We start from the raw sequence: 15,607 nt of genomic DNA, 5'->3' as shown, positions 1-15,607 counted from the left end.
AAATCACGCCAACTTCCGTTCGAAACAAGCTATCGACTTGAAACTTGGCACAAGAAGTTGTTATTGATATAGGTCGTATCTTATTGGAAAAGGGCCATATCGCATTACTTTACGTATAGCCCTCATATAAACCGATCCCCAGATTTGACCTTCGGAGACTCTTGGAGGGGCAAAATTCATCCGATCCGGTTGAAATTTGGTACGTGGTGTTAGTATGTGGTTTCTAACAACCATACAAAAATTGGTCCATATCGGTATTGGGCGGGGCCGACTATATCATACCCTAAACCACCCCATGCGAATTAGTAAACATAAGCAAGGGTATCATTGGTATAGGTTTGGGAGATGAACCGAATTTCCTTATTTATGAAAATTAAGCAGTATACACTCAAAAAAAGGCATGTCCTGTTACAAAGATTTTGTCTTTACTTTAAAAATTTACTTTTTCCCTTTCCTTTTTTTCCTTTTTTTTAAATCCGAGCCAAAGAAGCGGAGAATACTAGTAAGGATATTTTTAAGACACATTTTTTTTAAATTTCGGTTTTGTGTACTTCTTTCTAGGAAGCGAATTTTAAGTTTTCATTTTTTCAGCTTTTGTTCTCCATATGCTATTAAAATCCTTTAAAACGAGTTAACAACTTTATTTTCCAAATTCAGACTCGACTTCCAGTATACTCATAGAAAAAGTCTGCTAAAAACAGCAGTAGATGTCTGCTGTTATATTTTTGTACTTCACGGCCTAATGAACAACAATTTATAAAATTTTTATACCCTGCGCCACACTGTTGAACAGGGTATTATAAGTTAGTGCATATGTTTGCAACACCCAGAAGGAGACGAGATAGACACATGGTGTCTTTGGCAAAAATGCTTAGGGTGGGCTCCTGAGTCGATATAGCCATGTCCGTCTGTCCGTGAACACATTTTTGTAATCAAAGTCTAGGTCGCAATTTAAGCCCAATCGACTTCGAATTTGGCACAAGTATGTGTTTTGGGTCAGAATAGAACCCTATTTTTTGATTTTGGAAGAAATCGGTTCAGATTTAGATATAGCTCCCATATATATCTTTCGTCCACTTATACGGCCCTAGAAGCCAGATTTTAACCCAAATTTGGTAGAAATTTTGCACTAGGAGTACAATTGGTAGTATAGTCAAATGTGCCAAATTTTATTGAAATCGGTTCAGATTTAGATATAGCTTCCATATATATCTTTCGTACGATATGCACTTATATGGATTCAGCCTGAGTTTTACCCTGATTTAGTTGAAATTTTGCTCAAACATAACGCTTGGCCATATAGTCACGAGTGCAAAATTTGATTGAAATCGGTTCAAATTTAGATATAGCACCCATATATATCTTTCGTCCGATTTAGACTCATATGACAACAGAGGCCAAAGTTTACTACCGATTTTCGTGAAGTTTTGCACAGAGAGTAGAATTAACATTCTAGCAATGCTTGGTAAATTTGATTGAAATCGATTCAGATTTAGGTGTCGTTATGTGTGTCAAATTTGGTTAAAATCTTTAATATTTTAGATATTTAAGTGTGTAAAGTTTGATCTGATTTGGTTCAGATTTAGATAAAACCCCCATATATTCGTGTTTCCAGTTATTACAAATATGACCAAAATTCCCACACTTTAGACAAAACTCTGTGATGATTTCCTCATATCTTAGTCATATCCTGTAGTGCCAGAATTTCCACAGAACAGTTGATTTTTAAATAAGGCTCCAAGTCGCTCGACTTGACCAAATAATATGTTTCAACCCACACTTGACCACATATCTTGGCGAGATCTACCAATATCCTTTTAAAATCGCCACTGGTGAGTAGCAAAAATTGCAAATATTACTAAAATTTTCCTATATTTGGTATACATATGTATCGCCTGATAAATCATAAATGTCCTTTTGTACACTTGCATTAAAATTTCTCTCGCTTCATATTTCCCACATTTTTTACTAACATTGTGTTTCATCCCATGGTGATAGCCGATTTTAATTCTAGTGTTTTTGTACAAATATTCTCTTCATTATAAGTATTTGTATCTGGAAATGCAAACCTTTGCATAGCTCCCAGCAAATTTGAAGTAGTTAAGGTGGTAACACAAATGTTGGTATACATAGTGGTGAAGGGTATAATATAGTCGGCCCAGCCCGACTTTAGACTTTACTTACTTGTTTTTTACTAACATTGTGTTCCACCCCAGGGCATTAGCCGACATAAATTTTAAGTCAATAGAATTTTGGTCTTAAATATATTGTCGGTTCAGATTTAAATGCATGTATATGGGAACATAAATCTTTATATATACCACTCAAAAAATTTGAAGGAATTCAGATGGTGTCGAAAATGTAGATCACAAAGTGGTGCAGGGTATAATATAGTCGGCCCTGTCCGACTATAGACTTTCCTTACTTGTTTTTCTATAGAAAAATTTGTCAAAATTTTATTTCTATAGAAAATTTTCTCAAAATTTAGCATATTTATTGAAAATGTATTTCTATAGTAAATTTTCATATAATGTTATTTCGTGCTGATGGTCACTGATTCTTAAAAAACCTCTAATATAAATCTTTCGACCGATTATAAATTCAATTTTGCGAAATTGCCTAAAAATGTATACCCTGCGTCGCACTCTTTATAGAAGTATTACAATATACATTGTCCAAATCGAGTGAGATAAATAGCAACATAAACCTTTATACAAAGCACTCAACAAAATTGAAGGATTGAGATTTTATCAAAATGTGGATCTAAATACAAAGTTGTGTATATTATAGTCTGCCCCGCCAGACTTCAGATTTCTTATTATTATTATTATTTTTTTTGACTAAAATTATGTTTCGTCCCATAAAGTTAGATTCAAATATTAAGTACATAGATTTTGTTGAAGTGTATACAATTTTGTCTAAATCGGTGCAGATTCAAATTCATGCATATGGGAATATCAACCTTTATATAGCTCGCAACAAACTTGAGATGGTATCAATGAATTTGGTCCACAATGAAGGGTATAATACATTATTTTTTTATTAAACATAGGAACGACATTGGCCTGAATTCGAAACATAGAGTACAAGTACACACACTTTTTCATTAGAAATAAGTTGTTTTAGCACACTATACGAGTGCTGGAGATCATGATCGCACTGAATAATCCATGTAGACGATATTTCCCGTGATTGTTATGGTAATATTACATGGGACAAACTGTTTTTGAAGATTTCCAAAAGCATAGTGCCCTCTATACTCTATAAATCGGAGCCATAACATGTCCAAAAAACGACCCCCAGACCATAATATTACCCCCACCATTATTGAAGGAACTGTTTTTATTTCTTGGATTAAGACTTTTCTTTGGACCTTCGTACTAAACTTCCACCACCCGAGCCATGCAATTTAAACTTTGATTTGTAGGAAAATAAAACACATTTCACTCATTCTCATGCCATTTAAGGTGTTTTTGTAAAAATTTAAGGCGCGGTTAAATTTTTTCGAACTCCATAATTATTGTGAGTCTCACGAAATACAGAGAAGGCCTTTGACGAAATGTCCAAATGAAATCGTCACTTCCGTGAGAGTTCCTTTATTGGAAGTTGTTAGAGACGCTACATTTAAAGTTGGGCCACTAGATATTTCTACATAATTCGATACATATCCCTGTTTTTGTTGCAGTGAAACAAAATTTAAACAAATACTTCTGTTTTGTTTATTTACATTTGCTTTTGTTTTTTCTTCTTTTCAGTATGTGACATTCACTTGAGATGTGTTCCTCCCCAGTATTTTAGTTAGTTGCCAATTCATATTTTGACAACTACAAAATTCGCATATAATGGTGACTCTGGTGCGACTTGCACTGATAGTTGCACTGGATAGAACACCAGTGCAACGATTGCCATACAAAAGTTCTATCCACTGCAAAAAGAAAACAGCCCTAATATCTCAAGTGTTATCCTCAAATTGAAATGCATCGCTACTCAATAATTTGTCAAACAATTTTCGATGCGAGTCAATTTCAAAATTAACACCGTTGCAAATACTTTTCAACCTAAATTTGTATGAATGATATCCCCACTTCAAATTGAAAGTCAAAGCCAAAATTCTATGAATTTGGTATAATTTATTCATTTTCATCAAAATAAAATATATAATAATACACTACAATACCAATTGATAAATAATAATCTTATTAAACATATCAACAAATAAGAACAAAAAAAAAAAAAAAACAAACAAACAATAAAACTCTAAATATCTTAAACATCATTAGTAAACACTTTTGCATTGATAATTCGATTTCCTTCCTTTTGGTGTCATAAAACAGCATTAAAACTTATTAACATGCGGGCAATTTGAAATTAGGAACGTACTGGACCGCGTGTTAGAATTGATTTCCAGCAGAAGGAATTCACAAAATATCAATTTTAAACTGTTAATAGCATATGAATTAAACTGACGATGTGATGCACATTTTCATCCAGAAGTTGTTGATTTCAACAATTTGTTGTTTTTAACAATTTTAATTGGTTGCACTTGTAATGTTTCCGGAAACTTTTTCTTGTCCATAAGCCACTCATTTTTCATTGGTCAGCTTCTTAATGTTTGCAAGAATGTAGCATCCAAAGATCTTAGTTTTCTGCAAAGAGATTTAAATTTAGTGACTTGATTTAATTTTTCATATTGACGTACCAATTATTATAAACTATTTGAAGCAGTTCCAGTTAATTGTCCACCATTTTTTTCATCGGTCAGCTTTTTAATGTTTTCAAGAACGTAAAATCCATAATTTTAGTTTTCTGCAAAGAGATATACATTTAGTGATTTCTGTGTCGCCCTGTTATTTTTTGATAACCTTGTTATCGAAAGTTCACCCAGGTGTTTACTTAGCAACGCTGAATCCAAGTTCTGGCAAATTTTTCATTGTCCATAAAGAGATGTAGTGTTGTAAATTTTGATTACTTTTGACTACTCGTTACTACTCGTTACTTTTATAAAAAAAATTAAAAAAGACACTTTTTAATAATATCTTCCTCTTTTTTAAATTTAAAAACAGTATAAAAAAGCAAATTCTATTATCCAGTTTTATTCTAGTGTTATAAAATGTGGTGTTGTAGATATATGGGTCTCGTTAGAAAAAGATTTTCACCAATCACTCAAATTTTTAGAGCCAATTTCGTATTCACTATTTGGTATTTTTTCGTCAGGGTATATCTAAATGGCATTGTGTATTACTGATGCTTGCTATTTGCAAACTTTTTAAATCCACCATTGACAGTGGATAAAAATATTTAGCGATCATTTTTATCGTGAGACCCAATGTTGAAATTTTCCAAGGGTTTTTGAATAAGCTTGGGTACCTTCTCTGAAAACAATTGGATTGAACCAGCTGAAGTCAACGACATTATTATTCGTACTATTCGCATGAGACGTGATCCATGTGATGCTTTAAATTATAGCTCCCACCTACACCCAATGAAATTTTTTTCAAATGCAAACGTTGTTAAGAAATCAGATAAATTTTTCACTTTCTTCAAAGGTGAAGCCATATATCCTTTTCGTGTTATTTTAACTAATAAAACCATTTTCGAAAACTTCAATTAATATTTTCCAAGAAGTTAAGAATTTTACTTCAAACCGCCAACTTACCGTCAGAAGAAAAAAACTGGCATTGAAGATATTGAGTACTCTTTTACTAGTAACGAGTACTCAAAAAATTAGTCAGTAACGAGTACTTGTAATCAAATACTCGTTACTTTCCCAACTCTAAAGAGATACCACACTTATGGTGGTTATGGAAAGATAATTGAGAAGAAGATACAGTCTTGTTATTGCAAAACTGAAGCACCAGAGGACTCTGCCTACAAAATATCATAAAGTTTGCGTCGACGTGTCCCTCAAATGTACTGCCGTTTGCGTCGGAAGATATAACATTTGTGTTTTTCATAAATTTCTGAATAAAAACCCACAAAAGCAATACCAAAACGATTGTAGAAAATTAAATTAAAACGTATGTGTATTTTAAAACGAATATTCATTATGGTTTTATGTGAATATTGCCGTTTTAAATTTATTCCTGGGCAGAGCTGCTTTGGAAAAAATTGACAAATAAAACAATTTTTTTCTCATAGCCCTCTACACCTTGACATTTGTTTTCTCTTTATAAGAGCACAATGCTTAATCTTGTTATACTTAATTATCTTTGTGCAAATCAAAGTGTAACGTTGCCATAAGGTAACGGCGAAGTATGATAAGTATTAAGCTGAGTATTATGTTCGAGTTTAGCCGCTAAAATCGTCATTTTATTCTAAAGTGAAAACTAAATCAGTAAAAAAAGATTTCATTATAACTGGATGGAAAATAGCCCAAAGCAAATTTTCACAAAGTTATCGTTAGCGGCTAAAGGTGGGTATTAAGTTCGAGTTTAGCCGCTAAAATCGTCATTTTTGCACGATTACTTTTCTTCAATAATCCATTTTATGGAATACAAACATTGTGAAAATTTGCTTTGGGCTATTCCCCATCTAAACATATTTCTTTATTAACTGATATATTATCCCGACTGCGATATACAGTGGGGAGCAAGAAGCTTCATGGTATGGGGATGGTGACACACTTGGCTGTGGGTTAGTGATAAGGAATCATGAAAAAAGGAGACTACCTTGACATTGTGCAATCAAATTTGACTGAGTACCTTGAGGATCAAGTTGTTTTTCAAAAAGACGGCAAACCCAAGCATTCTTACAAACTAGTAAGGAAATGGTTGTCGGAGCACAGTTATCAAATGCTCTAAAGGCTACCAAAAAGCCCTGATGCCAATCCCATTGAGAATAAAAGTGTTTGAAATTACACCAAAAACTAGCGATGAGATCTAGAGCCCAGTTCAGCACAATTAGTCGGATATTCCAAAAGAATTAATAAAAAACTTAATAGAAATATGTCAAGTTAAAACCATAATTAGAAATAAAGGACTATGGGCTAAATATTAAGACATTAGATTTATATGTATTATACATAAAGTGCAAAACTGAATTCAGACTTTTATTTTATTTTAATAAACGCATTATGATTTTTGCGAATGTACAGTTTTGTTTATCAGGAAATAAAGTATAAAAGAAATAAATTTCGTAGCAATTGGGCTCAATAGACGTTTTTATTAAGCAAATCCTAAGTGGTCAACATGCACTCGGTTTTGCTCCCCATTGCACCCAGAAAAAAGTGACCACTTCTTTAAGTTAAAATGAACTCATTGTGAAGAAAGTTGATGCGATATGATTTTCGTAGAATGCATTCCATATATTAGTTAACATTTTCCTATATATATTTACCACTATACTACAGAATGAAAAAAATTAACTGATTTGAATTCATATATGGAATGATTTGAACTTTTTTCATTCATTTGGACAAATCTTACATATTTGTGGTAAACCTTTTACTTCAAAATTAGAACTGCTTACCTTCGTTTTTAAATACAGTTTTATTTATTTATATAGGCATTTCTTTCTTTCTTCTTTCTTCAATAAAACACATGTTTTATTAATATATTAAATATATTTATTAAGAATTAACAGCATCGACTGGCCTTGAAATATTAGTTTATTATTCCACTATTTCCAATTTCCATGTAAAGTTACCAATTGTAAAACGTAATGATTTTCTTCTTCTTGTTTCTTTCACTTTTAATAAGATGCTTCCTAACGATTTTGTCCCCCTTTTACAATTTCAATACCTACAAATATAAAAAATCATAAACCAATTTTTTCACAAAAGGTTAGCGTCACTGTATGAATGTTACCTGATAATTGAAGATTCCAAAATGAAGACGTTTTGAAAGGATTGAATACTTCTTACTACGAATGAACTAAAATATTTTTCTATGCCAAGTGTTATTCGTATGTATGATAAGCTTTCTATAATAAAGGAATTCAGTGTTATCGTTTTATAAGACATTTTACTAAATTTGAGGAAACTTGGTTTTAGTTCGGTTTTTTGTTTATTTTTACCAATGCTTTGTTATCAGTGAATAAAATTTTCTTGCTCAGTAGTAAATTCTTATACCCAGCGAAGAAAACAATATTAGTAAAATTCCATGCCTTATTCTAGTTAATGAACTATTCCTAACTGCTTTCAGTTTAGGATTTTTTTACTGAAACACGTAAATTTTATTATTTCACACAAAATTTTAACTTAATGGAAATGAAATGGCTAAACTAAATTGATAAACATTTTTTCCTTTAGTTTCGAAGACACTTTTTTCTGGGTGTGCAGATACTTCATTTGGTTGTACTTCCACTTCAAGACCAACACAATGCCTTATGTCCAAATCTCGAATATTCTAAACTTTAACTAAAATTGCAAACTTTAACTAAAATAAACTAATTTTCATGAAATAAAATAAAGTTAAGTTGACATTAGCGCGAACATATAGCGCAACAATCATAAGAGTATGTTCATTGTGGATATAATAAATGCACGGATCATAATTTGATTTATGAAGTCCAAATTCTACAATTACTGAATCGATGCATTTAAACCATTGTCTTCCAGATGGTTTAAGTCTATAGATTGCCCTCTGTAATTTACATACCTTATGCTTTGTTGCCTTCGGAACAAACATCTCTTGTTGTTCCATATATATTTCTTCGCCCAATGTTAAATTTGACACATCTAATTGCCTTAGTTCAAGATTATGCTGCACCGACAAAGAATAAATTAATCTTAGGTTAGGTTAGGTTAAAGTGGCAGCCCGATTAAGATTCAGGCTCACTTAGACTATTCAGTCCATTGTGATACCACATTAACTAAAAGTACCTATTACATATGGGCACTTCTAGTTTTAACCGTTGAACCTTCTCGATTATTTTCTTCTGTTGAACCAACCAGATTGTTCCAAAAACATTAGCAGACTGCTTAAGTTAACGTTTTCCAGGTCCGCTAGTAATCTGAAGCTATATGCCCCTAAAATTTGCTTACGCCTTACACAAAATGCAGGACACTCACACAAGAGGTGTTTATTGATTCCTTTTCCTCCGCATCATGACAGCTCATACAATAGTCATTATACTTCGCACCAATAGTTTTTGCAAAATCGCCTATCAGGCAGCGACCCGTTATAGCAGATATCAGGAGTGATATCTGGCGTCTCGAGAACACTAGCATATCTAGTGTGCGGTTTAAGTTTAAATGGGGCCATATTTGCTTGGTGTCGTTACAACCCTTACAATTCTCCCATCGAACATTTGCCATCATGACAGCCTTCTCACGCAGTAAGAGCTTGCAGGTAGCCAGAGGCACACCAACAGATTCTAGTTCCCCTGGAATATGTAAGGTAGTTCCTAGCCTTGCTAGCTCATCTGCTTCGCAGTTCCCCGGTATGTTCCTGTGGCCAGGCACCCATATTAGGTGAATATTGTGCTGCTCAGCCATCTCATTGAGAGATTTGCGGCAGTCGATGGCCGTTTTCGAGTTGAGGAACACAGAGTCCAAGGATTTTATTGCAGGTTGACTGTCTGAGTATATATTAATGCCAATATTGCTTGGAGCATTACTTCTCAGCCAATTCACCACTCTTATTGCTAATATTTCAGCCTGAAAAACACTACAGTGATCAGGTAATCTTTTCGCTATTCGAAGTTCCAGATCTTTAGAATATACTCCGAAACCCACTTGGCCATCCAATTTGGAGCCATCAGTGTAGAAATCTATATATCTTTTATTCCCCGGGGTCCGTGTATACCACGCCTCACTGTTGGGAATTAGAGTCTCAAACTTTTTGTCGAAAAGTGGACTCGCCAAAGTGTAATCCACTACGTTAGGCACATCTGGCATTATTTTGAGGACCGAACTGTGACCGTAACTTTTTTCCGACCACAGCGATAGCTCGCGCAACCGCACAGCCGTTGTTGCAGCTGACTGTTTGGCCAAAATGTCTAAAGGCAATAGATGCAGTATGACATTAAGGGAGTTTGTTCCTGTCTTGCTGAATGCACCTGAGATACACAAGCACGCCATACGCTGAACTTTGTCTAAACTTGTCGGCTGGTGAAGTGCCGGCCATCAGACTACAACACCATATAGCATTATAGGTCTAACCACTTTTTCCCTATTGCCTTTTTGCACGAGTATAAAGCTACCGTTGCTTTCCTCGCCCTTTCTTCAATATTAAGCTTAAAGTTCAGCTTCCTGTCCAAAATAACGCCAAGGTATTTTGCACACTCCCTAAAGGGAATTTCAATACCCCCTAAGGAAATGGGCCTAACCGTGGGAGTTTTGCGATCTTTGCAGTACATTATTTCTGTCTTTGCAGGATTTACCACAAGACCATTATCTTTCGCCCATTTCTCAGTCATCCGGAGGGCTCTCTGTATAATATATCTAACTGTTGCTGGGAATTTTCCCCTGATGCACTTTACAGACTATCAGTTATTCCGGACGGAATGTCGGTGTTTGTAAAGAATCTTATAGTGTGTCGGATCGATACGACTTGTCGGCGATGACTAAATAATCGGTAAATGTGTTATCGATCCCATAAACATGCAGCAGTATCGATTATGCCTTCGGACTTAACTTATAATGTGCACAATATATGGGATATGTTCGACGCGAGCACTGTCGTCCGGAATAACTGATAATCTGTAAAGCGCATGACTGCTAGCGCCACATCATCTGCGTATGCCACCACTTGTATCCTTTCTTTTTCTAGGGAAACCAGAAGGTCGTTTATAGCAACATTCCAAAGAAGAGGTGATAGAACTCCTCCTTGAGGAGTGCCTCTGTTCACATACCTTTGTATGTTTGCTTGTCCTAGTGTGGCTGAAATGCGTCTCTTCCTTAGAAGCCTAAGTTTACCTGGATCAACATTCAGAGTTGTCAGCCCATTTAATATCGAGCTCGGATGGACGTTATTGAACGCCCCTTCGATGTCTAGAAATGCCACGATTGTGTATTCTTTGACAGATAGTGAACTTTCAATAAAGCTGACTAGTTCATGTAATGCGGTCTCCGTAGACCTGCCTTTCGAGTATGCATGTTGTCGTTTCGAGAGCAAACTTGAATCGACGCTAGTTCTAAGATAAATATCTATCATCCTCTTCAGAGTCTTAAGTAGGAATGATGATAAGCTGATTGGTCGGAAATCCTTCGCATTCGAGTGAGAGGCTTTTCCCGCTTTAGGTATGAAAACGACTTTTGATTCTCTCCACTTTCGTGGAGTATATGCTAAGTTGATACATCCTATATATATCGCCGACAACCAGGGGATAATTCTGTCAGCCACCGCTTTTAACTCCGCCGGAGTAATTCCATCAGGTCCGGGGGATTTGAATGATCCAAAGCTATTTAACGCCCATTTTATTCTAGAGTCTGATACAATTTCCTCGATAGGAAACGACCGCTGAGCCATTGTGGCACCGCCAGTGCATGGTTCAACCGTCTGAATTCCGGGAAAATGTGTGTCCAATAGTACCTCCAACGTCTCCTCACTGGACGTTGTCCAATTGCCCTCCTATGTTTTGATGAAACCTGGAGCGGAGCTCGTGGATGCTAGCACCTTCCGTAGTCTGGAAGCCTCGGACGCATTCTCAATGCTGCTGCAGTAATCATTCCAAGAGTTATGCTGAGCCTTTCTCAGTTCTCGCTTGTATCCTCTCAGATTCTTCTTGTAAGCGTCCCAATCCACAGGAGCTCTGGTGGACTTTGCTTTGTTAAAGAGCTTCCTGCACAATTTCCTCATATTACCTAACTCCGTAGACCACCATGGTGGTCGATTTTCCCCCCTTGGCTTCCCTTTAGGGCATGCAGCTTTCAGTGAAATGTTGAAGGCCTTAGTAATCCTCTCCACTGCGTGTTCGATAACTTGCACAGTGCTCATATTTGTCTCTGGTATTTCCGGTATCATCATATTGAACGATTCCCTATACCTATTCCAGTCAGCTTTCCTAACATTTGGCGGAAATATGGTCTTGGTGGTATGAACATCAAATTTGAAACTGATGTAGCGATGATCTGAGAAGCTGTGTTCACTTAAAACATGCCACTAAGATATCATTTCATTCAGTTCTTACGAGGCCAAGGTGATGTCCAAAACCTCTCACCTGTTTTTAGTGACAAAGGTTGGGGCGTCTCCCTTGTTGCAAACTACCAGATTAGTACGCAAAATAAACTCTATTAGCGACTCTGCCCTTGCATTAGTATCACTACTTCCCCATATACTATGATGAGTTTCGTCTTTGTTTTCAGTGACTCCTCAACTATGGTCTCAACGGCACATGGAGGCATCTCCCTGTCATGTCCCATATAGACCGAAGATACCCAATATTTGCATTTGACTATTTCTAAATTGCCAACGACAGTGTCTGCATTGCACATTGAAGGAAGCAGAAACAAGTTAAGCTCGTTTTTAGCAATTATACAGGCTCGAATTACATCATTACCAGTATACTGCAATAGTTTGAACCCCGGAGTACTTAATTCACATATTTTGTTTCTATAAACATATGGTTCTTGAATAAGAACTATGTCGATGTCCCCTTTCATCAGGAGAACTTTTAAGGCAGCACATGCAGCCTTACAATGATGAAGATTTATCTGGAGGATCCGTAGGACCATCGAGATTTTCAACAACCGTCACATCAGCCGCTTCAATCGAGTCATCAAGAATGTCCTCTTCAGAGATATCGGTGACTCTCGCAATAACCATAGGTTCAACTTAGGTGAGTTCTGAGGCAGTAGAAGCCTCCTCACGCATACGGTATCTATCCATGTCTTCAACTTTGGTATCTCCCTCGACTTCGCAAGAGGATCCGCTTACTTCTGATTCAGACAGATGCTTGTCAATTTCTGAATCCTTTAGCTGATCTTTTTATTCACCTTCATTTGGATATAATGAAAGCCATAACATACACGGCCCTGAGACTTTGCTAGATGTGGCAAAGACTGAGTGTTCAATATAAACACTGCATGCCGTCTTGGCCCATCCACTTCATCCAAACGGCCAACCTTCCAATCAGCTGTTGGAAGATCTGGATTGCATTGTTTCAGTCTATTTAAAATAGATTCAGGGTCAGGAGGGTTTGCAGGTATCCACGCATGTGCTCTTGGCCTAGCTGGTATGTCTTTCTTCTCGACTAACTCTAGAGCAGCTCCTTCCCAAACTTCACCAATTAGTATCAGAGCAGCTTTAAAACATTCTATAGACCTCTGGTCCTCAAATGCGACTAGCTTAAATCGTCCTTGATACCAACCAGCCTCTTGGTGTCGAGGATCTGGGCCGGGAAAGTTTTCCAGCACCTGTGAGTAGACGCCAGACAAAGCATTCTCAATTTCCCCCCATTTTTGCTTTGGAACCATACCGTCCAATGCTCCTTTATTTATGATAGCCATCACAAGGCTGTCTTTAGCAACTGAGGCAAACGATCGTTGATCCCTTTTGGAGGATTGCAGCTCATCCGGTGATCGTTGCCTTTTTCCAGCCTCAAGAATTCCTTGAGCCCATTTTAAGGAATCGCTTTGTTTAGCCGACAACGTGCTTGGGTCGACTGATCCTAATTTCTTTAGGATAAACAAAGCATTTCTGCGTTCCTTGAATCTCTTTCGTGAGGGATTACCTCCTTTTGATGCCGTTACCTTGGAAAAGGTTCGACTTGTCAAATTGTCGCCACCTGTCGACCCGTCTACAGGTCGACTAATTGGGCCTAACTCTTGGTCATTGCCCAAATTTATAACTCCAGTCGATACCCGTCCACTGGGCCCTGAAGTTAGCAACCCAGTGGATGTCTTTGAATTTCTCTGCATGGTGGCCTAATATCCCACCACACTTGAAATTCGTAGTAGGTACTTATTACGATGATTTTATCCGCTATTAAAAAACATGTCCGTTCCGTTCGACGGTTGAATAATAATCTTAAATTAAATTTAATCTTAATGAAGTCTAAATTAAAGTACCCATGACTTGGGTATAGCCTTTCGCTTTTCCACAGTACCGTTAGGCTTAATCTTCGATTGGAATACCTATTTGCATCCGATAGGTTTTCTTCCTTCTGTCAATTTTTTTTTTCAAAATCCATGTATTATTCCTCCTTAATGAAGCATGGCGAAAAGCCATGGAAGACGGATATGTGTATTTGAATATTGCCCTGTGGATATATTATAGATACAATTCCAAGGTATATATATATGACAGTTCTCTGTATTAGTTTCAATGTCCATTGCATAGTCTGGATTGCAATCTGGTAGTTTTAGTATCCGTTTTAGAAAATATCTTTGAAGCTTGTCTACATCTTCAAAACATCCGAATCTACAAACTGTCTGGAAAATTTTCCATTTCATCGTAAGGCTTATGTCTTTTTTATCAAGAAAAATTTTCCATGTAGAATCTATTGCTGCCTTTGCTTGTATTAAACGGCTCTTAACATGTTTAGAGAAGCTCAATTTCGGTGACAGCACTACTCCAAGATATGTGTATTCGGAGACAATCTCAATCTTTTGACATTTGTAGAACCAGCTTTCTCTGTCAGATAGTCTTCCGCCCTTTCTAAACACCATAATATTTAACTTGTTCATATTTAGCTCCTTATTCCACAATTCGCAGTATTCTTCCAAATTTAGAATCATTTTTTGAAGGGACATTACATCATCAGACAAGATGACTATGTTATATCGTCGGCATACGTCAATACGCGAATATTTTTTCCCTCAACATCAAGTCCTCCTACTAAATGTTCGTGCAGATCATTGAGGTATAGTGCAAAGAGCAGTGGCGATAGTAGGCAGCCTTGTTTAACTCCAGAGACGGATTCAAAATCTTCCGAGGGCTCTTCTCCATTCCATATCCGCCATGGAAGACGGATATGTGTATTTGAATATTGCCCTGTGGATATATTTTAGATACAATTCCAAGGTATATATATATATGACAGTTCTCTGTATTAGTTTCAATGTCCATTGCATAGTCTGGATTGCAATCTGGTAGTTTTAGTATCCGTTTTAGAAAATATCTTTGAAGCTTGTCTACATCTTTAAAACATCCGAATCTACAAACTGCCTGGAAAATTTTCTATTTCATCGTATATATTTACCACTATACTACAGAATGAAAAAATTTAACTGATTTGAATTCATATATGGAATGATTTGAACTTTTTTCATTCATTTGGACAAATCTTACATATTTGTGGTAAACCTTTTACTTCAAAATTAGAACTGCTTACCTTCGTTTTTAAATACAGTTTTATTTATTTATATAGGCATTTCTTTCTTTCTTCTTTCTTCAATAAAACACATGTTTTATTAATATATTAAATATATTTATTAAGAATTAACAGCATCGACTGGCCTTGAAATATTAGTTTATTATTCCACTATTTCCAATTTCCATGTAAAGTTACCAATTGTAAAACGTAATGATTTTCTTCTTCTTGTTTCTTTCACTTTTAATAAAATGCTTCCTAACGATTTTGTCCCCCTTTTACAATTTTGTTGAACCCATGGCTCAACCTGTTTGCAACGAATACCTCTAATAATATTATATCATATATTCACTTGTCATTTTGAATTTTTACGATACATTTTTTGAATTCGCCATACATTGTATATCTTGAC

The 15,607-nt window shown here is 35.9% G+C and overlaps 1 protein-coding gene and 2 long non-coding RNA genes across 4 annotated transcripts in view; 2 read left to right on the top strand and 1 right to left on the bottom strand.

The window, feature by feature from the left end:
* Positions 1 to 15,607, top strand: part of LOC142221542 (tetratricopeptide repeat protein 21B-like) — a 420,560-nt gene that overhangs the window by 209,055 nt on the left and 195,898 nt on the right. The gene's annotated exons all lie outside the window — the stretch shown is intronic.
* Positions 4,111 to 5,761, bottom strand: LOC142221547 (uncharacterized). 2 transcript variants are annotated; one of them, XR_012718106.1, is made up of 3 exons: positions 4,863 to 5,761; positions 4,700 to 4,806; positions 4,111 to 4,646 (listed from the first exon to the last, which is right to left on the bottom strand). It is a non-coding gene; the product is annotated as an uncharacterized LOC142221547 (long non-coding RNA). The 2 variants fall into 2 exon arrangements; XR_012718105.1 differs by having other exon boundaries at positions 4,700 to 5,761.
* Positions 6,253 to 7,086, top strand: LOC142221549 (uncharacterized). Its single transcript, XR_012718108.1, has 2 exons — positions 6,253 to 6,412; positions 6,583 to 7,086. It is a non-coding gene; the product is annotated as an uncharacterized LOC142221549 (long non-coding RNA).

Source organism: Haematobia irritans, chromosome 1, assembly GCF_050003625.1.
Source record: "Haematobia irritans isolate KBUSLIRL chromosome 1, ASM5000362v1, whole genome shotgun sequence".
NCBI lineage: Eukaryota > Metazoa > Arthropoda > Insecta > Diptera > Muscidae > Haematobia > Haematobia irritans.
Note: the sequence above shows the minus strand (reverse complement) of the source record. Positions and strands in the feature narration are given on the sequence as shown.